The sequence below is a fragment of the Taeniopygia guttata genome, chromosome 2 (assembly GCF_048771995.1).
Source record: "Taeniopygia guttata chromosome 2, bTaeGut7.mat, whole genome shotgun sequence".
Taxonomy (NCBI): Eukaryota; Metazoa; Chordata; class Aves; order Passeriformes; family Estrildidae; genus Taeniopygia; species Taeniopygia guttata.
In genome coordinates, this window is record NC_133026.1 from 9,385,608 (window position 1) to 9,407,621 (window position 22,014).

Consider the following 22,014-nt stretch of genomic DNA (forward strand, 5'->3'; position numbering starts at 1 on the left):
AGAATTATACTTACAACCCAAACCCGCTCAAGGCATGGGCCTGAGCACTGTTGTACAATTGCCCATTCTCTTAAACCTGTGCTCTGGTGTGCTGATATCAGGTCTGATATGCTTTTGGCCTGTGACTGTCAGCAGCCTCAAAAAACAGTGCTCAACCACAGTTCTGGGAACAGGTCAAATATGAGATTATTCCTAGCTGGGTGTATGGGTACTGCCATCCCATTCTGGATGCAAATTTTGTCAGTTGGACTTGTGGCCAAAACCCAGGCACCCAGCTTTGATTTATTTATGAGTGGCAATGAAGCCTTGCAGCCTTGTTAACCTCTCCTTCCTTCAGCTGCCTGGAATCCAAGTGAGTCATCTGGGTTCTCTCTGTTGTCTTTGGAAAGGGATGCACATTTAATGTGGTGAGTCATCCCACACATCTTACACATATCTGCAGGCATCTACCTCTTCTTTGATTATGAACAAAATTTGATAGATGCAGCTTCTCAATTTTGGTTGCCTGAAGCAAACCTTCCAATCAGAAAGGTCAAGAAGTACTAGGAACATACTGCACACAGTAAATTTATATGAAAATACTTAAAGGAATTAACTTTATTTTTATCATTTGTGAAAAATTCCCTTTAATTGTTGTCATTTGAAACATTTTAAACAGCTCAGATTTCAGCATACATTTTTTTGAAGATTATTCTGAACTGATACTTTACTGAGTTTGTCCAAAGTGCAACACAAATGACTCACATTTATTCCAGAGGTAAGTTAGATCATTTGGCTCCATCTCACCACTTACGGAAACATTTTTGTGAGAGTTTTTACATGCAAAGGCTGAGGAAGTTACACCTCTAGCAATTCTAACACAGAAAAACTTTTCTGACTGCCTTCTGCAAGGGGTGAATTTTGCTCCCAATTCTAACAAAGCAGAAAGCTCTGTACAGACACTCTTATTTTTGCATTCTTTTAATATGTTGATTAAGCAGAGAATACATGGAATCCCAAGCTAAGAAAGTTTAAATGCATGTTTTGCTGAATGACACCTTAAACCTGCATGCAATACTCACATACTTAACACCCGAGCCATAATTTATACATTCACAAACATATTTATTCTACCCAGAGCCAAAGGGACCATGTGAAGGCAAGTTGAGTGAAATATGAAATTTAAGATCACATTTTGCAGTTTTGTACATGTTGTGTGGTATGAATTTCCAAAAAAATAAGTAAATTATTGAAAAGATATGCCATGCTACCACACTGACCACCTCACACCCAGAAAACACATTAAAGGCAGATTTCTACTAAGTGCAAAAATAGAAGATTTATAAAATGAGAATGTTCCATAGCCTCCTTCAAAGAAACTGAATGGTCCAACAAAGGATTCTTTGGCAGCTTAGGATAAAGAAAACTGCACAGCAGAGTGGCTGCAAAATAAATGGCTATAAGTAAACAACAAAGCTTAAATCCCACTGTGTAATTTCTTACCACATGAACAGTTAATAGAAAATATTGGGTGTGCTGAATCGCTGAATTTTATAATTACTATTACAGATTTGACCTCCTTTTCATAGGTTTCCTGCAGACATTAATTATTGAAGCTTTGATATTAAAAAAACAACAACAAAAAAGGTTTATTTAATAGCCCTGCTTTCCCCTTTGAAACACAAAGGACAGGTCTGACAGCCATGCTAACACAAACCCTGCCAAAATTAGGAGGCATGAAGGCACGAGGTGTTATTGATTAAATCATAACCGGAAAATGGCCAAGCCAGGCTCTGTCAGATTGTGGAGGGAGGCACGGCCGACAGGCTCAGGCGTGTGCAGGAGAGAGTTTTAGCTAACCTTGAACTCCACAAGCTGCCCAGGAAGGTCAAGAAATTCTGTCAGAAATGGTGCTGAAGCTGAAGCAGTAACCACGTATCACACAGCTGCTTCAAGCTGTGGAATGGTGAATACAACCACTTAACCTTTTCTATGCAGGACTATAATGGAGAATTTGAAAAAAGAAGACAAAGTCAATATAGATAGATGGAAGAAGTGGTGGGAAAATATATTCAGATATTAAGAAAAGGCTACTAATTCTCTGAAAATTGGCCCAATTTTTTGAAAATGTTTTGGTGTACTAACTGCTAGCTCTTAGTCAAATACCAGTATACAGCAGCTCATGTTTCAGCTGTAAATTTTATGAAAGTAGAATTTACAATTGTGGGTAACATGGTATATTGAACATTTCATCAAGGTTATTTTTTTATGGTCATAGTTTAAAGTCCTATAATACTAATGGAGAACTGACAAACTTGTGAGCAAAGAGGCATAGTAAGGACTGCTATTCAAAATTAAAAAAAAAAAAAAAGAAAAAATACCCCAACAAAATCCCCCTCAAACCAGCTAGCAAAATAAAAATCCATTTTTTAATCTTCCATTGAAACAAAAACGGCTTCCAAACACACAAAAATGGAGGCCTTTAAATTAAATTCACTAGATGAAGGATATGCAAATCACCTGAAGAAGCGGAGCCCTATAATGTTCTCAAAATTCTGCAATAGCCTATTTAATTAGTATTTTAATTTATCAGAATAATTCTTTGCACTTGACAATTTATGCAGTATTCCATATAATTAAGCACGTAGCTACAGTGGAATAATTTTGCCTACTCTCTGTATACCAGTTATTTTAACCTGAAAGAAGCTGTGGAAGTCTCTTCTGTGATCTAAATTACAATGGGGACAACTTAATGGCTTTGCTCTATTAGAGAGCATGATGAGGGTGTTACTGAGTGTTTCAGGGTAGGGATTGTCACTGCTCAGTCTTCCTCAATAACCTGAGGGAGGTCTGATGTGTTTTCTAAGGGCAAACGTTTATTTCCTTTAGCAAAGTTATCTGTCAGTGGCACAGTCAGGAATTGGAGTGCGTAGGTTTGGCAGGTTTAACCTCAGAGTCCATCAGTTATTAGAAGAAGCAAGTTATGGAGGGCTCTGAGCAGAGCTCCAGTCTCATTACTGCACTTTTGGAAGGAGCTTTTCTATCAAGAACAGCTGCAGCCTCAGCTGACTCATGGGAGCACACACTGGCACGAGCGAGGGAAAGGGACCAGGGAAAGGGTTTCTGCAGGAAACCTCCCCAGATTGGCTCCCAGCCTGGTGCAGGATTTACCTGTCCCAAAGAAGTAACCACCCTTAAATACAAAATAATGTTTCCTGGGAAGATGGCATCACTCACCAGGAAAACTTGATTTTTGGTTTGTATCTGACGTTGAGTGTGAGTTGTATTGAATTGAATGTAGGGAGGAAAGTATTTATGGGTACATGATTCCCCTGACCTCTATTACCTGCCCATTTTGAATGATGCTCTAGACTCACTAACTATATTGACTGGACCTCCAGTTAATAAATTGAGGGCAACTAATTCAGATTGAGGCAGTCAGATTAATTCTACAACCACTTTTTTTTTCCCATCATCTTGCTGCAAAGCTCCTTTCAAAGAGCCACATTTAGAAGAATTTAATTTTGTTCCCTCTCTGAGGATAGGAAAGAGAAATGGAGAAAGGGAATTCCAGAGAGATAGTGCTTATTATAGTTTTTAGCTTTTTAACAAGCATCTCTAAGACAAGCAAATGTTTCATTTATTTACCTCAAGCTGGACTTCTCTTTCTCCTCCCCTACAAGGAACTCTTGAATATTTGGAAAGGTTCTTCATAGCATGGTTCAGAGAGTGTGCCTTTGTCTTTGGCATGGCCACACATTGTTCCAGGCATATACACAGCAAATCAAAAGCACAACTTGGAATATCCCAAATGCATCAGCTCAGAACAAGAATGAGCAACTCAAGTGACCAGATAAAGTGAGAAGAAGGGTGACTGTAATACATTTTACAATGCAATTAGCGAGAAACAAGTACACAAGCTGCAGGCAGAAGGTATTTTGTCCTCCAATCTTTACAGGGTGATGGCACGAGATAGCTGCTTCATGTGTAATTTCTATTTAACTGGCAGCCAGGCCTGGAATGGAAATTGTTGCAGAAAAGTCAAAGCCACATTGCTGTGCTAGCAACAGCCTGCTAAATACTATGTCATATTCAATTTTCAAGTCATTTTTCAAGTGACTTTAATTAGATATTGTTTCAATCTCATGTGCATTAATTTAATTTCTGATATCAACATTTCAGCTTTCAATCTGTTCAGATGCAGTACCTTGCTGCCTGGAGTAATTTAAAATATTGTTTGCATCTCTAGCAATTTTGAGAGCACACATCCTTTACAAACTGCTCCAGCCAATAAAACCAGCAGAAGGAAATTCAGACCATGCTCACCACTCCCTGTGCACCTTTGCATTCTCACAGATTTTGGTACGAGGCAGCTAAATCTCCATGCTCACAATCAAGCAATTTTCCATCTCTGTTTGTATTTAATTTTGTACAAAAAATACACACAAAATCCCTTTGTCAGAGAAATAGCTACACTGAATGTTTCCCTAAGAGGGAAACTGGGCCATACTTGAATAGCTGTCAAGAGCTGTATATTTTTTAAACTCATTCACTGAAACAATGTCACTTTTCCCATTCTAACCATCTACCTCTTATATCCATGCCCAGGTAATATTAAAGGATAGAGTATCAAGGATTTTATACAGCAGGATCTCAGGTACCTATGTCATTGCATAGATTAGGGATGCATTTTAACACATTCTTTCTGCATGACTGCTTGTATTGACTTATTTCTGCTTCTTCAATAAATAATTGCTCAATTGTATGTCTTCCTTTAACTTTCCTTTAAAATGACCACACTGCAATTCGGGAATTATCTAAAATCTGATATTTAAATTGTAGTAAAGGAGTTTGGGATGTATGAAATGCACATTTTTTTATTTCTCTGGAGTTTTTTTTTGCTCTGTGATGGGATCCATCTCTACAACCCTTGCTGTCTCAACTAAGAAATCAGTCAAATTCCCTGCCTTGTCAAGAGAAGTAAATAGATATCACCAGAGATTTACTTATCCCATCTTGAGATTGTTATAGTTTATTATACATATACATACATACATACATACATATATATATTTATATATATATATGCCTGGAAAGGCCTGTTGCATCAACCAAACCTATTTTTTTTTTTTTCCACTGGCATTTCCTTGTAAGAAACACATGTACACAACCTCCAAAATACTTCAGCAGTAAAACATTTCAACAGACAATGCCATGGCTACAGAGAGGGATTTTTAAGGAGTGGTGTAAGGATGATTCTGTTTCTGGAGTATGAACAAACCCAGTTTATAGGAATTAGAATTGCAGAAATGAAAAGCCTTCATCTATCTTAAATATTATTTTGGCAGGACTTCAGGAACCCGATTCTCAATAATATTCCCTTAAATAAACAGATTGGTGTCCATCAAAAGAAGAGTTTTGAATAATAAAAAAAATAACCATGCTCTGGATATGTATCTTTTGTTATATGTTGTATATATGTATATATATATATATATATATATATATATATATATATATGCATATATATATATATGCACACACACACACATATATATATATATATAGTTATATGATGCATATGCTTTAGAAACACAAAATATATTTCAATGAATGTTTAACAGTGACAATTTTTAACACCACTGGCCATTTTAACAGTGACAATTCAATGCTGCACATTACTTGACAGAGTGCAATGCATGTATGTATAACAACTCGCTTGCATACTTAAAACACTTATCCATTATTTATAGCAAAAGTTATACCAATTCAGCCAGTGTTAGCAGAAAATGAAAAAAAAAGAAGTGTCATTCCACTTTGCACATCAAAATTTGCTCACATAAATATTCCTTGACAAGTTTCAGCTCTGAGCAGAAAATTCAGATGAAACAACCTGCAGGGTGATGAGCTGAAACTGGAGCAGAGCAGGTTCAGGTAGACCAAGGTGTGACTACCAGTGCAGTGCTTCTCTGCAGAGAAGTAATCTGGGTGATTACTAATGTCTGGATCAACTATTAATGGTCCTATTAAAAGTCCCATTTAGCTCAATGTCAAAGTTCACCATCATGTGTCCAACCTTAACATTTAAGAAACAGAAAGGAAGATTCATGGTCCCAGGGGATGGGCAGGGAAGAAAAGCCACCTGGGCCTTCCTCAGCCCTTCCCAGAGCACTCTTGGCCTCCTCACCTCCAAAACTTGTGAAAAGCAACAGTCCATAAGACAAGCTTAAGGCTACAGCGTTTTTCCTTTTAAATAGAAAAATTTTTGGAATAACAACATAAAGGAACAGGTTTTCTGCCATGTTTTATTTATAGTCAAGAATTCAACAGATTGCTTTAATTTTCTTGGGCTGAAAATACTACACAAAAAAAGCAGATAATGGCAGTAACTCAGCTTTTCAAGAGTAGCTAATATTCTAGTTTTGTATCTGCTTTTTCCTTCTATTTGAATAGCCTCTCTTTCCATATAACATATTTTGATCTCTCAGGATATCCATTCCATCTCCTCTTTGTGATTAATTACTTTTAAATAAGCAGAAAGAACCACTGAAGTCATCCAGAGGTTGATCTTTATAGCTGTAGCTTTGTAGAAATTCAGGGAAGTTTGTTATCTGGAACTTAACTGACCTTCTGTGGTTTCTTTAGAATAGATGATCTGTTACTGGGGCAAAGGAGAGGACTAAACCATCTTTCCAGAAGTCTACAAGATATTTCTTCTAGATTTTTCATTATTAACACAAAAGAAACTGATAGACCCAGGAAAATAAATCCAAGAATAGTTGTTGCACTTTTAAAGAAGCAATCCACACCTCCCTAGGTATCTCTGGAAAGCATACCGACCCTTTTTCATATTATAATACATAATACTTTAAAATATCCATATTAGCATCTAATTATTAATCCTCATCTTTGTTATGCTCTACTTTTCTATCATTGTCCTGCTTTCACCATTTTGAGTTTTAGCCTGAAACAGTAAGAAATGTATGAATTATTCTTACACATTTAAAATTTGTCAAAATCTTTGGATGGGCACTGTGGTGTATTTGTGCTGGTTTATAAAAAATTTAACGGACACTACCACTAATTCTCAGCTTGCCAAATGTTATTTTTAATAAATACACATTCAAGAACTGTCATTTTTTTCCCAGTCATTTCCTCAGTTAATAAAACAGCACCCTGTAGGTTCATTTCTTTAATGATCCAAAACACAACTTCGAGACATGTTATTTGTTATTCATCTACGACTACACTTAATGTCATCCTTGTGGCACAAATGTAACGAGACTGAGTCATAAAAACATTAGCAATATTTCAACTGACTGGCTCACTAAATCATGAATAGCACAGCTAATGCACAAGGTCATTCACTAACAAAATCTATTTGCTGTGCCTCAGAATAAAATGAAAATATTTATTACCAAGGATGCCACTAGTAACAAGAGTCACAATAAAGCTTTCAGATGAGAGTGAATAGGGACGATGTTAACTTGCCCATTGTTTCTCAGAACAGTTTTTCATAATTCTGCTTTCATGAAAATTATGGAGGTTATTTCACTGCCTTTAAAAGGAATTCTTGAAAATCAGCAAGAATGGAAAACCCCTTATATTTCAGAAATAAAGGCCAAAGATTTTTTGAAAATACAAACTTTAATAATTTCATAAAAATCCATTATTTTTATCCTTGGGTGGATGAAGTGGACAATAAGGAAGATAAATTCTTGCCTACAGAGATAACTGTGTCCTAAATGCATTTACAGGATTTGAATGTGCCTGTGTCTGCAGGTATGAACATTTGATGGGAATGAGGAGAAGCATATAACAGGAGAGATCTGAGTGTGTGAAGGATGGCTGCTTTGCAGTACTCAAAACATTATGATTATTACAACCTCCCCTACAATGCTGTTCATGGCCAGAATCACTGTGCCAAAGGCACTGTGCAAACATGCTACTAAAAGGTGGTTCCTGTGCAAAAGAGATCATATCTACCAAATGAATGGAGACAGTAATTGGTGGCAGAGGGGTAGAGATAACAAGGAATGGATATTAGGCAAGAGAACAGCAGAATGCCAAGGCTGCCTCCATCCACACAACATTCTTTCTCTTATTTTTTGGCATGGGAAGTGATGTGTTCAGCTAAGCCTTATAAATCCTTTACAGGCTGCAGCACTTTCACAGTTTCACTGTTAGGGGCAGAAGAGACTTTTTGGCAGGGCTTAAAATAAGGGGAAATGGCAGGAAAGGACACTGATCATCTCTCCCAGAAGTGCTGGAAACAAAGGCAAAGCTTTCCCATTCTCTAAATGGTGTGATGGAGAGATCTCTCCTTTGTGGTAGGTTTAACCCAGTGCTCATTGGAATGAGTTTCTGCTGGCACCATCCCTCCTCTAGCAATGCAATGGAAACATTTTTTAGGACATCCCTTCAAAGTGTAGAAAAGGCTACTTGGGCTGTGCCACTCCCCATGGTGGCAGTTCCATCTGAGAAGGTTAAAAATCTGATTATAAACCTCTCATTGGGCAAAATGCTGTTCTGTGTCCCAGACCTCTGTGTGCTTTGTGTGAGAATCCTACATCCCAAGAGCAAAGCATTTTGTCATGCTGTGTTTTAAAAAATAAATCATAAGCTACTGCAGAAACATTTAGGATAAAGAAGACAGGTGAATTGGCAGTGAGAGACTGTGGACTAATGCTGTGAATCAGGAGCCTGCCCTGCTAAAACTGTTCACTGTCCATCAAAATGCCAGTTACACCCTCTTATGAGTATCCCCGTATCCTTTGTATTTTCAAAATGTGCACATTAGCAAAAAATCTGATATTTAAACTAGTTGAGCCTACTTGGTAAATTTTGGCTGACATGGTTTAGAGAGTGACCACAGGAGCAGTTCCACCAGCCAACACAGGACAGCAGTAACCTCTCTCAAGGGTATGATAACCCCTTTCATTGGCACTGATACATTCAGAAGGAGACATTGGCTCACAGCCTTTATAAGAATGTCAGACTTGTATGGATTAGGCAATTTAACACATAGGAATCATAACTGCATACAATTTTTGAGAAATGTAAATTAAACGCCTAATCTGCTCTATGCATACATGGGCACAGGTCACTATTAGAGTGCCAGCAATTTCAAGCAATTTCTGCACGCTATTTTTGGGAAAAAATAGCACAATAGCATTCTTATGGGGTGAAAAATCTATAGGAGAGTTAAAAGCTCAGTGAAACATTTTCTGACTTCTGCCTGACTGTCCTACCAATACAGGCTGTAAAGTACCCCTAAGACTGTGAATAAAACCATGCTTTCTCCTCCCTGATACTGTGGCCATAGCACAGGTTTGTTTCCAAGCCTTCCCCTTCATGGGAATATATGGAAACTAGCCTTAAAAGAAATATTTGCTACTGAAAAAGAAAGGTGGCCATTGCAAGAGCAGGATAGATAATGACTTCCTTGGGAAATAATTTTGTGAGAAAGTAGTTTGCATATTTCCTGGCCCTTTTGCTTTTGTAGACTGCTGGATCCGTGACTGATTTCTAAAGGAGAGCATGCAGTTGTGAAGGTATTTTAAAATTCCTTTATATATGTATATCTATATATATATATATCCCTATGGATCTATATTACATGCCAGAGCCCTGTACTTTATAAATACCTACAATAATCTACACATACACACATAACATGCATGTCTCAATATAAGATGCAAACATATAGCTTATTCCACACTCTACTCTTCAAAAAAGAATACAGAACTGTAGTATAAACATAAATTAAGTATGAGGTATACATCTCCACCCATCAAGATTAATGTATAATATTATCCCTTGACCCCTTCTTAATGTTCCATTTTACCACATTTCTGAAATATTTATACCATACAGGGTGTTAAATTATAGCAATTAAGACCATGGTATGGTTTTATTAATATTTCATCAGGAATGTTTCATAATTTGAATTTCCTTGGTGCCCTTCTGTTGCTTTGCTGAACACAGGGAATGAAGGGCATTTCTGTCTTGTACTTCATCTTTGCAGAACATTACCTGCATTTTGCTTTATTTAGCGAAATAAGATGCAGAGCTTTGTAGCTACTGCCTTTTTACCTGGTGACTGATTCATGTAACTGCTTCAGGTGTGTTATGGCCAGTTCTATGTCTCCCACAAAATAAAGACACCAGCAAACCATCAGAGATGGTCCAGGGAAGGGCCAATAAAGAGACTGAAACGAATTCAAGGAGAGGCTCAGCTTGGGGTTTGTCCAGCAAAGACTTCACAGAAGTCTAAATGGTAATTTAACTGCTGCTGGCTGCTGTTTGAGCAGGATTATAAAAAAGATGGAGCCAGAGTTTTGCAGAGACTCACACCGAAAGGACTTGAGGAAAATTGCTACAAAGGAAATTTTGATTGTACTGAAGGAACAAATTATTTTCTTAGTAAGTGATGACTAAGCACTGCGACAGGCTGCCAGAAGAAGCTGTAGAATTCATTGATATTTTCACAATTCAAGTGGATCAGGGCCCCAAGAACACAAATTTCAAATTTGGCACTGCTTTAGATTGGTTGTTGGACCCAATGACCTCCAGAGGTCCCTTCTGACTCCAATTTGTCTGTGATTATAAATATATATGTATCATAAAACATTAAAGACAATGATCTTCACAAGAAACTATTATTTCATCCCAACATTTCTGAAGTACTGACAATTTGTTCCTTGAAATAGGTACTACATATTTTTATGAGGAAAGGCTGCTGTTCTCAAAAGTACCATCATCAGTCAGGCCTTGGATCAGCAAAGGAATTTTATTTCTGGATCAGTTTGTTCTTATGCAGCCAACCACTTTAAGACATTTCAGCTGATGAATCACAACCCAAAAGCACTGGAGTAAAGAGGAGAAAGTGAAAAATTTGGGAAAATTCAAAACCAACTAACATCTGGGGCATGCAAATCTTCATGGTCATCATAACAGGGCTGAACTAGGTTATGAGAGCAAAACTGGAGAAACTGCAAGGATTAAAAATTGGAACATTATGTGAATAGGGAAAAAATAAAAGGAAAGTTTTGTAGAGAAAAGAAAGGTCTCTTCTTGAAGCAGTGTAATTCACTGCAAAAATGGCAGGTAGTTAAAGGACACAGTGAGTTTTATCTCAGCCAAAGCATGAGGCAGACACCAAGGGAGAGGAGAAAGAGAGAGCCATGGAAACACAGAGGGATGGGGGCAAGGAAGAAACTACTCAGGACTTCGGATTAGGTTTGGCTACTCCCTACACTTTCCAATCTGCAATTCAAAGGCAGTTTCCAAATGCAGTTTTAGATATCTGAAAATTAGTCATTTAGTTAAAGTTTCTTTGGTACTTCCCTTATAGCTGCTAGAGAGAGGCACTTCCAGAGAGTGCTTCATCCTCTCCAAGGAAGACATAATTCACACACAAATACAATGCCACCATCCATTTGACATGCAGCCATGGTACCCCAAAAGCAGTTGGGGATTGATGCAAAAATTCCAGGAACTGACTTTCATGATAAAGAAGAAGGTAGGTGATCTTTCAGGGAAGGGGGATATCGAATTAATGGGTAGAAAATCAATATTGAAAGAAGGGGAAATCTCTCCTAACCACAGGCTGACTCACCCAGACTACAAAAAAAAAAAAAAAAAGAAAACTCGTAACATTTTAGAGTGGTGTTTGCCTATGATTCTGAAAGTGCAATTTCAAATGCAAAAGTAATTTTGGATTTTCTCCTTAAAAAAAGAAACCAAAACAGTATTTTTTCTCCATTCATATATTTTTAAAATTTTATACGGTCTAGAATATAATCTAGTAGTGAGTAATACTAACATAAAGTGATAAAATTGACTGAGAAAAATTCAAAGTGAGAGAATAGAAGACTTAAAATGAGAGCTATAAAACATTTCATTAATTTTAAAATATAAAGAATGGTTTTTGCTAAGTACAGAGTAAAGTATCTTATTTTTGTTTTCTGAATGATTAAAGTGCTTTTTTGTTCTGCAATTATGTTACAAAATATTTTAATATATGAATTCTTTCAATCATTACTCACAGCCTATTTTGAAACTAATTGAATGTTAAAGTTTTTTGTATTTCTACTGTTGTTAAAAAAATAAAAAAACAGGATTATGTGTACTACAAGATTCAATTTTGATTGATAAGATGTACAAAAAACTTCCTATCCCATAAAATTTGCTGAATAGACAAAGTTGACAAATCATCTGTTGGAACAAGTATCTCCAGGGTTATGCAGAAAGGATTTGGTTGTTGTGGTAATTCATATAAATGGGGGCCCCAGCAAAAGAGCAATCTCTATATTACACTGTCACACTGCAGGAAGGCTTGATGCTCCTTCAGGTAACAGTGTGCCAAATATAAAAAATGAGCAATTTCAAGCAATTAGTTGCACCAAAGGTTGAATGAGAATCTGAATGTCCTGCTGCATTACAAGTGAGGATAAGAAGGATAAAGGAGGGTTGTTTTTCACCTGTAGGATGGGTGAGGAGATGAAGGCAAGATAATTTACCGGTTGCTCCATCTCTTTTTGATGGCTAACTTAATTAGATGTTCTGTAATTTTGTATCTGGAAAATTCCTTGGGTCAAGTTAGAAATGCAAATCCTAAAAAACCTCATATTTAATGGATAAAAACACCAAGGTCCTGTAAATACAGATAAATGTAGGATGGAATTATATGCAAGGTGTATGTGTTTTGTGTGTATGATGTATGGTGCTGCAATAGGAATTGCATATATTTGAATATTCATCAGATCTTCAATATCTTGGGAAAAAAATGCAATAAAGGCAGAAAGAGAAACAGAGATAACAGGGAGAAGATGCATCTCTTTCATTTCCCTAATTTCACAGCGTATAATGATCTACCCATCTATTTTCTTATTTAAAAATATCAACAAGATGTTTGGTATCATAAATTACATTAAATAATAGACATTAATAATGCATTATACTCTTGAATCAATTACAATCTTTAAATTAAATCCAAATATATTAATACTTAAATAATAATTAATATAAAATTAACTTTTAAATATAGCAGTGTATTACTTGGTGGGAATTATATTAGTAGTTAGAATACTTTAAGGATATAAGCCTATCTAAATCAAATTACAGGCACTGCTGACAATTCATTAGAAGGAATTAGAATATACCATCTATTAGATAACTGTAATATATAATTCCATTATTAAATAGAGCATAGTATGGCATCTACCTCATTCTTTTAAACTGCCACACTATTACTTGTGCAATTTTACTATGTACTATGGCACACTTTAAAATTATTTCAACAGCAGTAGTGCTAAAGGAAAACAGCAATTTTATAGAGCCTAATACATCTGAAGGGGAAAGCACTCACAGTATCTAAATATGTTTTCTATGCAGAGTTTGAACTGCAGTTGTTCAAAGTGAAGCCTTGCCTTTGGTGTGGAACATGAAGTACTTGGGAGAGAAGAGCAGAGCAGCATCAAAGGAGGCCCCACCATCTGATGGCACAGAATGCATGTATTGATTTCAGATTTTGAAAGGCTTCCTTTACCTTGAATAGTTCACAGATCCAATGAAAGTCTGAACAGACCCCAATGAATTTAAATGCTGCTCTAACTAAAATGTAGTATTTGAGAAGGACATACAAGTTATTATCTTATTAGGCTTGTTATCAGCAAGCATGGTAGTAATTCAGAGACAAATATATGACACATTGGGCTTTTGGACCAGAGAGATTACACAAACTACAAATATTACTTGTATTTATAATTGTCAGTAGAATGTGAAGAAGAAGCTAAGCTATCTTTTATAAGGTAGACAGAGGTTGCTTTTTTAACAACAATTAAGTTAAAATACTTAAATAGCCTATTTTTCTGACAAGTTAATATTATACAAGATGTTTTCAGCCTTCAACAAGTCACAAACCAATTAAAGTGACTTTTGGATTTGACTTTGGCATTAGGTCTTTTTCACACCTACAGATTTTAATTTCATATCCTGTTTAGTTTAATTAATTAATATTGACTTTCAAAAGGACTATGATTATGATTTTTTTACTTGTAGCAGAATCAAGAGATTCTTGTCATATTAAAGATGCTGATCCCATTTTAAACCTGGGTGCTAGATAATACCACGTGTGAAGATTCTCCCAGTAAGGGAGGGAACATTGTACATATGTTAAACAAATTTTTTTTCCAACCAGGGAAAGTGCTTTTGTGAAAAGTGAAAACGAAATAAGTAGATAACTGTCTCTTACTTCCATTATTATGTTTTGCTTCAAATTTGTTTTAAAGTACCTGTTTCTAAGGGGAAAGAATACCTGTTCTGCGGGAAGAACACAATTCTTCCCCCTGCTCATGTAATCAGCATCTGACCCACAGTCAAGCTCCCTGGCACATACTTGGGCACATACCTGGGGGAACCTGAGCTGTTGCTAATAAAAGTTGCAGCTGGTATTCCTCTCACAGCAATTACAGCTCTAGAGCAGAATCTGTGTTTGTGTCTGGGCTGCCAAGGTGGAACTCTGCATCTTGGCACGCTCTGCCCTCCCCGGGCCTGGCAGGGACAAGGGACAGCTGGACACATGCCCCAGACTGCTGAGCTGCCATGGCAATGATAGCCCTTGGCAAAATGAACAAGTAGGAGCCATACATAACATTTCCCATTTTTCAGCCAAAGCTATCAAAGCATGTCTGCCTCAGTCCCATAGCTGAAGGCATCCCTGTGCATCCCTGCATCTCAATACAGCCCAATTAATCTCAATTTATTAAGAATTCAACTCTGAAAAAAGCATATTTTCCCTACTGAGCTTGCATTTTTTTCCTGTTTTTCAGTTTTATTTGAGCACTGCACCCATGAACTAGGCACAGTGTTGGTTAAGTGGCTGATGATAGCAAAGGTGTCTGAACAATTTTTTGGCTCTAGTCATAGTATAAAACAGTCCTAGTATAAAATATATAAATACAAATTCATATAAAATTCTTTTATGTGCTTGCAAGTTTTCTCCAACATCTCGATCTTATGGCTTTGTCAGATTTAATTTGAAGAACAGTTTTGTGTGCATAACTCTTAGGCCATAACTCAGAGGTTCACCCAGGGCTGAAACCTGGAGTGAGCTCGTAACCACCTCACTGATTTCACTGCCGTGCTCCATGTAGGTGCTGTCAAGGGGGAACCACATCCTGTTGATTTTATAGGGTCACACTTTCATGGGCAGTTGGTTCAACTCCCTCAAAATATAACTGCTGTGCATCAATTTTGGCTAGACATAAAAGTCATATCAAGCTGCTTCTGCTTTGTGACTGAAAAGAGATTGCATAATATGGACACATCCCCTTTATACAGTAACACCTGCATCAGTAAAAGCCTTTGTCTTCCATATAAGACAGCAAAGTTGTGAAAGAGGGAGATAAAAGTGATTTGTGTAAGTCACCAAGCAGTCTACTGCCAAGACCAGAACCCCTCAGTGTCCTGTCAGATGTTAAAAAATATAATATTTCTAAAAATACTCATAGTTTAACAGGTCCACTCCAGCACAGAACCGATAATCAAACACTACCAGGGGTGCAGGATAAAAATAAATAAGTGAATGTAAAATAAAATTATAGAGATAAAGAAATCAGCTGGGCTAAATATTTTTTCTCTATTTTATCCTCAGCCTTTTTCCAAAGAAAGGTAAGGAAATTTTCTGTGGGAAAAAGAGAAACCACCATTGGGAAACAGCGGCAATCAGTGCACAATAAAATAACAGATTAAGTGAAAGATTCTTTATTATAAATACATCTAACAATTCATTGTACTTGATACTTTGGCCCATTTAAAAATGAGCTGATAAAGCAACATTATTTCTTAGACTGATAACCAGCTTATTGGATTTCAGAGGGGTCAGAGGCTACCCTGTTTATTTAGCTGAAGTAGTCTTTTAGCTCTCTGATCTCTTCAGTCTGTCGTTATTATTAGTCTTCCCTAAGTTCTGCTTTTCAAATACCTTGTCTCCAGCTCACTTTGCATTTCCTATTCAGCAATTTAACCCTACAGACAGTTTATAAAACAAGATAAAAATCCATAAATTAGGCATCCAAGGGTGCCTGTGCCCTATATCTTTGTCAAGGATGATCACAATCAAACGCTTGTTTCTCGAGACAGCCTGTCAGCGAGCACAATTACAGGTTTTCAACTTGCCCTGCCATAGCACGAGGCAGGAGTCTCATGTAGGGAAATAGCTTCATATCATTCTTCAACTGTCTATTTTCCGTCTCTATTCTTATTTCTACTTATTTTCTTTACAGATTGTCATTAATACTTCTTCAAGAAACCAAGAATTTATTAACTATGCAATATTATTTATTTATATTTTTATATGGGCACAGTTATTTCAGAGACAGTGTAAACAAATGGAGTTTTAACCCAGGGAGTTTGGCAGCTCTGCCATGTCACCACAACAGTGAGGGGAGGCCAATGAGAGGCACGGGTCCAAGATGCCACAGCTAAACTGAGCATCACCCCAGCAGTGCAAACCCTTCGAAACACTGACTTCCTCAAGATCCTTTATTTCTAGAGCTGAAGGGAAAATCTTCACACCATAATGTAAAGCAGAAATTTTGCCACAGATTTAACTGAAATCCTAATTGTGTAAGAGTTTTTTTCTTGTTTTTTTTATTTTACAGTTGAGGAAGATAAGCTAAGGACTGAGAATGTGATTTAGAACTATGACTCCGGGGCCTTGGACAGTAGGAATAGTGTGTTCAGAAACATTTTTCCTGTGAGTAGTGGCAATTTTTGGATTAATGCTGTGGCCTACTCCTTATCTGAAACAGCACCTATTCCAACAAACTCCAAACTGTGCTCTATTGAGCAAGGAAAGATGATAATGATGTATTAAAAGCCTGTGCAACTGCAATAGTTTTGGAACTCCCTGGTTTAGTGCCCCCACCCTAACTGTGCTCCCAGTTGTTTGCTCCCTCCTTCCCTTCTCTCTGCCCCCTGCAGTGGGATGGAGAGGAGAATTGGAGGCACAAAAGGTAAAGATCTTGGGTTGAGTAAGGACAATTTACTGGAAACAGCAATGAGATCAGAAAAAATAAACAGCAACAGCACTAATAACAAAAGTTGAGAGAGAGAGAGAGAGAGAGAGAAAGAGAGAGAGAGAGAGAGAGAGAAAGAAAGGGAGAGAGGGTGTGGTTGTGGATGTGTAGGTGTGTGGGTGTGTACAAAAATTAACCCTGTCCTGGCCAGAATCAGGACAACACCACAAGTCATTCTGAGGAAGTTTAGTGTCAGGATAGAAAATTTTTAGATTTCTGAGAGAAAGTGGATACATATTTAAGGATTCATCCTGAATTGAGCCTTCGTACATTGCTGTAAGGAAAAATAGGAGGATGCTATATTAGTTTAGTGTCTTTTCCCCTTAAATTCCTCTAGGAACCATGATATATTAGGAAATTCTGCCATGGTCTGAGGGCTTTCCTATGCCTCAGAGCCTCCTCCAGGATGGTTATGTCTCGGAGCTCCACCAGGAGTACCCACATCACATCACATCACATCACATCATACTTTGCTCCTATCCCTGCTGTGTCTGTCTCATCACCCTCATCCTGATATGGTCCCCAAGGAACACTCACAGGCCAGGCTTGAAAGTCTCCCATCAGAGGCACCATGCCAAGAATCTCTAGGTACATCTGCATATTTAAGAAACCTTAACTTCTCTCTCTGCAAGCAGCAAAGAACTCAATATTGCAATAAGTCTCCCAGCTTAATTTTCTATTTCTTTCCTAGAGGAAACAGATCTGTTATCCTAAATATGAGCAAGCATCTAGACAGCCAGGCAGAGCACTGACACAGTGGTGCATCTCAGACACTAATTCCAATGCTGTCTCCTGGCTGCCACATTTTCTACTTTTCTAGCAAATGTTGCCACTTGCACAAATGTTATTCCACTCATAACAGGCCTCCAGGCATATTACAAACAATTAATTAGTTCCCTTTGATTCCAACAATTCAGGCAGCTTTTCACCTTTGTACTAATACACTCATTGAGACTGAAATGTCTGAACTTTAAATTCATGGAAGCTACAGGAGATCACGTCAAAAGTGTTGTTTAGGTTAAAATAGATAACAGCCACTCTTTTCTGGTTATCCACAGAGCTTGTCATTTCCTTGCAGAAGGCAATGAGGTTGGTCAGACATGGTTAGCCCATGATTAATTCATGCTATCTAGTCCCAGTCATCATCCTGTCCTTCATGTGCCCAGTAATAGCTTCCACTCCATAATTTTCTCAGGGTTCAAAGTGAAGCTGATCAGCCTCTGATTCCTGGAATGTTCCTTCTTGCTTTTTCTGAATATATGTGCAACACTGGCTTTTCTGCAGCCTTAAACACCAGTTTTCACAATTTTCAAAGAATATAGAGTGACATCAGCCATGTTTTTGAGTATCATTGTATGCATCTGTCTTGACCCATGGACTTTCCTGTGTCAAGATTTCATAAGAGCTCTTTGACTCAACTGTCTTCTATTATTGCAGATTGCAGTTTATCTCCTTAAAAACTCTGTCTGCATGTATTGACTTGGGAGACCTTATTTTTGCTGCAGGTCACAATGATGATATTGAGCAGTTCTGTCTATTCTGCATTTGCCTATTTGTACCACCTGCCCCATTCAGAAGCAGGCCTTTTTTCCTTTTTTTTTTCTTTTCCTTTTTATTTTTCCTGTTATTTTTAACACAGTGGTAGAAGCTCTGCTTGTTAGCATGTCCTTCCTGTATACACCCTTTTTTCTCTGGAACTCAGTCCTTACTTCCCAAGCCAGTTTCCTGGTACATCTCATTTTCCAGAGTACCAGGAAAGATCATTATTGAGCTTTCTGTCTCAGATACCTCCAGCTCTCCTGAGCTGCTTTTTTCTTTAGAGTTCACTCTCAGAGGATCTTGCCTACCAGTGTCCTGAGAAACCAAAGCCTGACTTCCTGAATTCAAGGAGGTTTTCCTCAAATTCATGTTTTCCTCATTCCCCTCAGTCTTGAACTCCCTTTTTTCTAGGTCACTAATTATCATAAACTTAATACAATTATATATGTTGAGATGAGTGCAGAAACATGATTTATCACATTCAATATGGATTTTCACTTTTACTTCATGATTCAAATTGTGCTTGGAACACAATTCAGGGAACCCGTGCCTAGGAAGGGCCATGAGGTTTAGACCTGAGGTTCCCCATGTAACTTATTTACATTGTACAAAGGTACAGGTCTGGAATAGTCTCCTTAAAAACATCTGCTTGTGAACATATTCCTTAACTCTGACTGCACTCCCTCTTTGGTTCAAAGTTCAGTGTTTGGGCTCATTCATTGCAGTAGTCCACACCTGGGCACCACATGGTGTCATTTACAGTTTCTGCAAGGTATTTGCCTTTAAATCATACCAGCTGCACAGCTATAAATTAATTAGAGGTGAGGCAGGAGAGGATCAAATCAATGAAACACAATGCAATCACAGCTGGTGGTGTCTACATTTCAGAAAGTCTGTTTTTTCCTGGTGAGGCTGAATCTCTTCAGAACTGCTCTCTGTTTCACTGCTTTAGTGATTTTCCTTCTTGCCTTTCTAAAGAGCTTTAAGTAAAATTTTGTCATTCACCATAGTTGGGTTAGCATGAACTTTATTCTCCCTAACTTAAAGTTATCCCTTGTGAGGATTTTAAGATTTTTAAGTTCAGTATCCTTTAAATTAATGCGGGCAAATAACCCAAAAAAAGCCAAGGCAACAATGTCTGGGGTCTCAGACCTCTTCTGGTCTTAAAGCATTGTATCATCTCTCAGTCTTGCAAAGTCTTCAAACAAGTATTCAGTCCAACTGAAAAATCACTTGGTTTTCAGGAACCAAAACTCCAGGGTTTTTCATCTCAACTCTTTAAATCCTTAATCTTAAAGACTGTAGATTTAGCAACTCCTTCTCTTTTGATGGACCTTATTACTAGAACATGCAAGGTCAGAATCTAAGATGACTTTTTCTCATTTTGAATAACTTTATCTGCTTATTTATTTATTGCAATCACTTATGATTTCTTTGATTCTGAGGACATCAAGGAACTGCAGAAGTGTTACTCTTCTGGTCTTTCATTACATGAAGCTTGCCAAGAGTTCATTAAAGCATTTCAAATAAATAAATGTATCATTACAGTATCAGCATGTGACCCTTGATGTTCTAGCAGTTGCTGTAGCCTTTTCAGCAGATACGAATAAATACTTTGAGAACTGTTGTATAAGGAGCTGCTCAAAAAAGACAGATAAATGACCTTTAAGACAAGCTAAGTGGTTTTTTTATTTTGTTTTTGTTTTTGTTTTAATTTAAAAAATTAAAACCTGTAAAATAAACAGTAAGGAATTCCAATCTCCTGAATGTAAAGCATTGGAAGAAGGAAAATATATGGACTCCTCCCTATGGATCAAGCAGGAATTGTCCCATGTTGATCTTCTGCTTTGACTTTATAAACACCAGTCCCCTTCAGAGCTTGCTTCCATCCCACAGTGCTGCTGACTGATGGATCTGTTCCTGACTGAATGAGCCAGAAGGGGAAGAAGCAAAAGGCAATGTCAAGCTGCCAATGAAGGACCATGAGGTTGGTTTGGGAAAGGAGAACCTTTGCAAATGATCTGAAAGATACGAGTAAGTATGAAGAGGAATTATCCAAAGAAATCTATAGAGATTTCTGTACAGTCTTGGGGTGAAATTCAGACAAGTAGCATTAAGTTCAAGAAAAATAATAAAGTTCCTGAAGGTGAGATCTATCAGATTGTGGAACAGTCTCCTGCTAAAAGTAGTGAGAGCAGAATGGTTTGAGTTACATCATTCAGATGCTTCACATGGTATCATATTTACACTGTCAACAAAAAGCATTTCCATTAAAAAAATTTCTGCTATATATGTGTATGAAGCACTCTACACTTAGAAAAGCAAAAGACAATATTCACTTTTTCACTTCTTTCACATTTCTTGTTATTATTTTCTTACTATTGGGAACACTAGTATTGCTTTTTGTATGTTTATTTGTTTTGTTTTGTTTTGTTTTTATGCAGGTGGCAGACAGAAGAATTGGAAAATGCAGAATGTTCATAATGTGGAGTTTCAGAGGTGGTTTTTTCATTCTTCAGAGAGTAAAGATCAGAGTTAAATTGTCTTCAGCAATTTGAATGATTTATTTTTCCTGAATGGAAGAACACCTGAAGTGCTGAGGTGTAATTTGGTGCAGAATATGCACTGCTATATTGCCAGGAATATATTTCTCAAGGACCTATTCTCCTCTTATGGCAGAGAGAAGGACACTAATGACAGCAGAAATTACACCTGCCACAGGAGACTGGAAATGGTTCTTGCCCTGACACAGCCATTTGGCTACCCTGGTATTTCAAACACTCCCTATCTTGTACTAACCACAGGACATTTCACAAACACCATTTTTACTCACCAAAAACATACACATATGGAAACACAGACATTTAACTTTGTTGCATACCAATGCCTAGACTTTAGTAGCATAATTCCTAAGAGGAAAATGACTATGTGTATATGTATAAACACAGCTACTATAAAATTGGACTGAAAATCAACAGGCCCTTCAAAGCATGCATCTATTTGAGCAAGGATGTATCGTTCCCAGTATACATCTCCGGGACAGATGAGGTCTTTGGTGAATCAGAAGTGTTCCAGAGAAACCAAGAAGAGAAAACCAAGTGTAGTTCAGCTCCCTCTGCCAGCCTCTGCTCAAGAGCCCCAGCAGCACTTTGGTGGTTCCTGGTAGCCCAGAAGATTTATCACAGCAAATCTGGCAGCAGAGATATGTCTTTTAACAGGCTACATTTTGTAGCCAAACCACTTAACCTGGAAGTTTTCCTGGACTAATTAGTCCTGCAGAGAAGATGGGCAAACCAGCTCACAATGCAACCAGCCTGCTCCTTGAACCTGAGCTGGCTATGAAATGCTACCTGAGGCTTCTGTTCAGGGTGCAGCAATCGTGGGATATTACCTAGGGATGTATCCAAAATCA

The 22,014-nt window shown here is 37.5% G+C and overlaps 1 protein-coding gene across 2 annotated transcripts in view; it reads right to left on the minus strand.

Moving 5' to 3' along the window:
• Nucleotides 1–22,014, minus strand: part of PTPRN2 (protein tyrosine phosphatase receptor type N2) — a 667,249-nt gene that overhangs the window by 236,863 nt on the left and 408,372 nt on the right. The window lies entirely within an intron of this gene.